The sequence below is a fragment of the Onychomys torridus genome, chromosome 6 (genome assembly GCF_903995425.1).
Source record: "Onychomys torridus chromosome 6, mOncTor1.1, whole genome shotgun sequence".
NCBI classification, from domain to species: domain Eukaryota; kingdom Metazoa; phylum Chordata; class Mammalia; order Rodentia; family Cricetidae; genus Onychomys; species Onychomys torridus.
The window spans coordinates 37,150,961-37,156,999 of record NC_050448.1 but is presented as its reverse complement, the minus strand read 5'-3'; the positions used below and the strand labels follow the sequence as shown (position 1 = coordinate 37,156,999).

Below are 6,039 nucleotides of genomic sequence, written 5' to 3'. Positions count from 1 at the left end.
CAACAGGCCTCACTGGAAGAACTGAGAAGGAATCTCAACCACATGGGGAAGTACACCCCGACTCTGAGGAAACATCCTCTGGGAATTTAGTTTTAGGGTCTCTCACAGCCTAGAGTGACCTGTTTCAAACTCCAGCTCAATCACACACATGATCCACAACTTCTGGTGAGACAAAAGCCCCCTATCCCTCAGATCCCTCATCAGCAGAGTAAAGGGACAGCACACAGCATTGCATGGAGTTACATGCTGTGTATGCCGTGGACATGGTGGATTGTTCAGAAGAAATAGTTGTAGCAAGTCTTTCTCTGTCCTGCCAGCCAGCTCCCAAATAATGACACAGAGAAGTCTTTAATTATGAAAGCTCAGCCTTAGCATTGGCTTGTCCCACTAGCTCTTATAACTTAAATTATCCCATTTATTTTAATCTATGTTCTTTTGTGTGGCTTATTACCTCATCATTACCATACTGCTCAATGCTCTTTCCTCCACATGGGCCATTGACTCTGCCTTCTTCTTCTTGCCAGAGTTCTCTCTCTGCCCAAAAGTCCTACCTATGCCTCCTGCCTAGCTATTGGCCATTCAGCTTTTTATTACACCAGTCACAGCAGTACATTTTCACACAATGTACAAATACCCAACAACAAAGGTTATATCTAGCATCCAAAGGTTTTCTTTAAACACTAAGTTGGTAACAGTAGTGGTTCAACACTGGGTGAGGTGTTGCTGGAGACATCACTCGCCTTGGAAGAGGAGGTGGAGAGATAAAGCCTAGGGGAAATTGTGGGTTTTTTTTTTTTAAAGGAACAAAATCTGGTTCTCCTCAAAGCTTTTGTCTTTTCTGTGCCTGTCTTCCATCCAAGACTGAACCTGGAAAGATTTTGAGTCATGTTAGGAAACTGCTCCTTTCCTATTTACTCCTTTGGTATGTATAGAAAATGGGAATCTTGGGAAATATAGGTTTTAAATGCTTTGGTAGTAAGATGGTAATATTTGTTTTCTGGTAGCTGGCAGTGGTCTATGTTACCATGGAGTTTGAGTCATCACACAACAAATTGTACCTGAAAGTGTTAGTTGAGTCTACAGCAATCTTTTCATTACATGGAATTTGCTTAAGTTACAGAGTGAAGTAAATGCAATTATAGATTCCCAGGCATAACATAATACTATTATTTTTTTGACTTTTATTTTAAAGGACAAAAATTACATAGCAAGTGCCTATATAGATGGAGACCAATCAAGTTTTAAATGTGATCTAATCATCTGAGGTGATGGAGTAAGACCAAAGAAGAAACCATCCCTCCTTTAAATGAGCTCTATGACCACTGCTGTGCAGCCTGCATTACATATATATATAATAGGCAGGAAAGGAAGAAGGGAGATAAGGGAGGAGGAAGAAGGGTGGGGAAGGAGAAAAAGAAGAGAGGAGGGAACTATGGTCTTGGGGTTTCTCTCCTCTGTTCTCTTCTCTAAGGTCTCATTCAACTTTAGAAGTCTCAGAGTCTGTGGAGGGATGACGGGGAGTGGGGAGACAGAGGAGAGAGATAACTGAAGGAACACAAATGTCTTCAAGGATATATTCACGAAGGCAATTTTTACTGCATGTCCATTATTGGCACAGGTTCACTCCAATTAACACTGCTCTTCAGACTGATCTTAGAGCAAATATTGTCTTCCAGATTATTATTCTTTAAGATGTAATTATATTCAGATGAGTTTTCCCTTTAAGCAGAGTTTTCCCTTTAAGCATGTTTATGTTCAGTGACTTAGTGTGTGGCAATCTCCAAAAGCTATAGAGGGCCATATTGAACCAGTCAGAATTTACCTGCCCAGCATGCCCATCCCAACCTGCTAAAATCCTACTCAATATTTTGACTCTATACTTAACTATAGACATAGAGTTCAAGGCTTTGAGTTTTTAATTCAGACTGTACCACTTAGCTATGTTACCTCAAGCAAGCTAATTACCATCTCTAAGCATAATTTCCTAATCCTAAAAAAAGAAAGAATTAAAGTAATGACAGTTAAATAAGAAAAATAAATAAAACAATCTAAATTGTAAAGGAGGAACTGAAATTATCCCTGTTCCTAAGCAGTGATTTTATCTGTACAAATCCTAAAGATTCTACAGAAAGGGTGTTAGAACTAGCTAGCTAATTCATCAAAACTGCAGTATACAAAATCACACAGACATCAGCTGCCTTTCTGTGCAATGACTGTGAATAACCTTGAAGTCCAATTAATAAAGCATAACATACTAGGCCAGCAGAATGGCCCAGCTGCTAAAAGTGCTTGCCACATAACCCCATGACCTGAGTTTAAACCCTGGAATCTACATTTAAAAAATCTAGAGGCAGTGGTGCAGATTTACAATTCTAGCCCTCATACTGTGAGAAGAGGGGTGAAGGTGAGAATTACCCAGAAGCTCATGGGACATTGAGCTTGAAGTATGCAGCCAGCATGGCAGAAACAAGAGAGACCTTGCCTCAAGGTGGAAGGAGAGAACCTCTATGCAAACATGGAGGCACACATATGCCCACACTCTCACCCTCTTATCATGCACACACACACACCACACGCACGCATGCATGCACAAAGGTAACCTATGGAATGGAAGGAAATATATACAAATCATATATTTTATGAGAGATTAACCATAAATATTTTAAGACCTAGTATAACTCATCAACAACAAAAGTTCAGATAACTCTATTAGATAATGGACAAATAACTTGAGTAAACATTTTTACAAACATAGCATACATATGCCCAACATATTAGAAATACTCAACATTGCAAATCATATGACAAGTGCAAACCAAACCCACAATGAACTTGTACTACACACCTACTGGACAAAGAGTATAAAGAAAATGGACAGAATTTTCATGGAGGATGACTTACCCTTCTATTTTTTATTGCTAACATTTTACTATACTCATGCTTTGTGACTTATGCTAGTACAGAAATATATATCAAGTTAGTTGTTAATCCTGGGATTTTCCAGAGAAAAACCAGTTCCATTTGAGCCAAATTTGAAGCAATCTTTAATTTAATACTGACCAAGATGGACTTTGGTCAGGACCACTCCCTGGAATTCCCAGCTGAGTGGCCTTGAGACATGTTTTACAAGGACTATAAGAACAAACCCATACTGCCACCATTTTCTTCCCATGAGGCCTTGTTATTTTACAAGAACTACAACTCCCAGCATTCCAGGAAGTTACTTGGTACTTGGGAGGGTTGGGCTTACAGGTTAATAGGGTTTTACATTCCCACCCCTTGAGTTATATCCTGGGTCAAATCCTTGACTCTATGATGGGTATTTGTTTATATGGGGATCTATAACCATCAGCTTAATAGTACCAGAGAGGAATTATTTAATTATTGTATCAATGATGTAAGAGCCAACAGTAAATAGCAGAAGCAGAGGGCTAAAGGTTGTATGATGACTGACATCAGAGTTACTGTGTAGGAGGAGCCTGGAAATGGATGGGGCACTAGTAATTTATTTTATCTCAGTTCCCCTTTTCGTATATATATTTTTTAGTATAGCCCGATTATAATTCTGAATGGTTTGTACAGAAATAACCATTTTCTCTTAAAGCCATATGATGCCTCTTTGTTCTGCATAAAGCAGCCCACATGTCCTATCATATTGTAGAACTATTTCAGTTCATGAATCTACCAAGTTGACAAATCTGTGCCCACATTCCTGGTATGTCAATTGGCATTATAAGTAGCCATTTTGTCCCCTATGCCAGGGGTTTCCTTTTGACTTAGCATTTCAGCTTGTTATGGGGTAAGGGATGATGTACTCTCTTCTGTAACTACTTCCAACTGAAACTGGGGTACCAATGTCAGGAAGGCTGAAGGGCTCGTCAAAGGCTAGGTAATAGGGCATTTATCAGAATCATCTGATTAGCTGATCCAGGTGAAGAAACAGGGAACAATTATATCGGCTGCAGTGGTTCACATCAGCTTTCAACAAGTCTAGAGCTCAGCAGTTTGCAGTCCGCAGGTAATCCCTAGATGATGTCTGTCAGCCAGGTGGAAATCTGCAGAGACAAATATAGACAAGGGATAAAAGTTAAAATTTAGGAACTTAAAAGAAAACCTTATATTTGGAAATTTTAGTCCCATAGTCTAGGAATTAACTGTGGGATGGGAGGAATCCCAAGATCAGGATCACACCTCAGGAATAGACAAGTGAGGAAACTTAGGCTGTACTTAACTGGAGTCCATTTGACCTGTGACAGATGGATCTCAATCTTACAATTTCCTTAACTCCCTGAAGCCTACATGAATTTTCAGTTTACAAAAAGAGATGAAATTTCTAAATATTTAGCATTTCCATTGTACTGAAATCTATATTGTAAAAAGCATGAACATTTTTTCCTCTGTTCAGAGAGCTAGATATATAGATGGACAGAGATATTTTAGCCTGCCAAAAGGTACTTTTAAATCTATAGTTAGAAGACAAACAAAGGAAATTTAAAATCATGAGCTTGTGACTGAATAGTAAGTAGTCAGTGGTCTATTAGCTTATTAAACTTAATTGGTCAGTGTTAAAACCTTGAACTTTTGAAATCTTACTATAATAATAGCATAGAACAGGAAAGAGAAAACTAAAGTATCTACCATTATTTATATACCCTAAATTCTTTTTATTAATCTTTACAACTTGTAATTATGTATTTTAAATCATTTTCTGAGACCCTGGGAACTTATTTAAGCTTTTGCAGCCTCAGACCTTTAGATATCTTAGGACATATTCTTAGACCCTCAGCATGGACTTTGAACCTTTTTCTTTCCTTCTAATCATTTGCCAGAGACACAGGTAGTTGGTACTGAGAACGGTTATTGCAAAGCATGTTCCTTTAGTGAAAAGTCACACTTAAAATGTGTTTATCCTTTAATATGAAGCCTGTTAGTGAGGCAAACCCATCGGCCTTTTCTTAACAAGAGACCTAGTAGCTTTAGCTGATTAATGAACTAACAAAGTGGCTGCAAGCCTTGGGGAAGGAATTGGTTGCCTGTTGTTGTCAAGCAGAAAAAGCTACAGTTAGTCTGCCTGTCAACATCATCAGAAATCTGAGAAGGATAAACTACAGCATAAAGTATAATCAAAATGGACTATGTACCAATTAAAATGACAGAGTCCATTACCTAGATGGTCATCCCAGCATCCTGTGGTCTCCATGGCACTGGGGCCAGAGGTTTCAGGATAACATCAGTCTTTGGCCACCAGGCCAAGAAGACGAGAGACTTTTCTGTGAAGGAAGAACATGGGAGGGACTGATCTTATTTTGTCTAAGCAAAGTGGGACACTTAGATCTCTAGTGTCCTCCTTCTTCACAGTTTAGATCAAGTCTTGGCAGCATGCAAGGCACTGGGGTAGTCTTGTCCTGTGGTTAGTGTTACCACAATCCAGGTAGAGTTGTCATCATGCCCATTATCTTGGAGACCCTGGCAGGGGGGGTGTCACTGCTAGGATCTAGAAGTCTCTGTCTGTAACAGTAAGTTTAAATATTTTAAAAGCCATATTCAGCAGATCTCTGACAAGTTTGAAGACTATTATCTATTAAGTATATTTGAACTAAACAACCCTTGTTTGTTTTTACTTGCTTGTGTTAGGCTATACCTTAAAAACATACACAGAAAGTTAAATAGATCTTCCTGTAATCAATTACACTAGTATTTAGCATGACTACAAACATAGTTCTGGTCACATTAAAGCTTAATCATCTTTAACAGTTTATAATAAAAATAATAATTTTTGAATTAAAGTTCTTTTAGTATCAAGGTAAGACTTTTAACTCATAAACATAGTTCATAAAGAAACTAGGAACCTACTTGATCCTTTTATAGTACACTAGTATGAAATATAGTAGTTTTTATATGACACAGTTTACCAAAATAGCTACAGCTTAACAATGGTAGCAAAAATAAGGATGTTAGACAACCAATGTTAAATCAGTCCCTGTTAGCCTGAATAGACCTTAGGTAAGGAGAGACCCTTTGCCAGACTGTTTAGGTCAC

General features: G+C 38.3%; 1 long non-coding RNA gene across 1 annotated transcript; it reads right to left on the bottom strand.

Annotated features, from left to right (window-relative positions):
- Positions 1-2,691: 2,691 nt before the first annotated feature.
- Positions 2,692-5,330, bottom strand: LOC118586104. Its single transcript, XR_004945287.1, has 2 exons — positions 5,167-5,330; positions 2,692-4,055 (listed from the first exon to the last, which is right to left on the bottom strand). It is a non-coding gene; the product is annotated as an uncharacterized LOC118586104 (long non-coding RNA).
- Between the last annotated feature and the right edge of the window lie 709 nt (positions 5,331-6,039).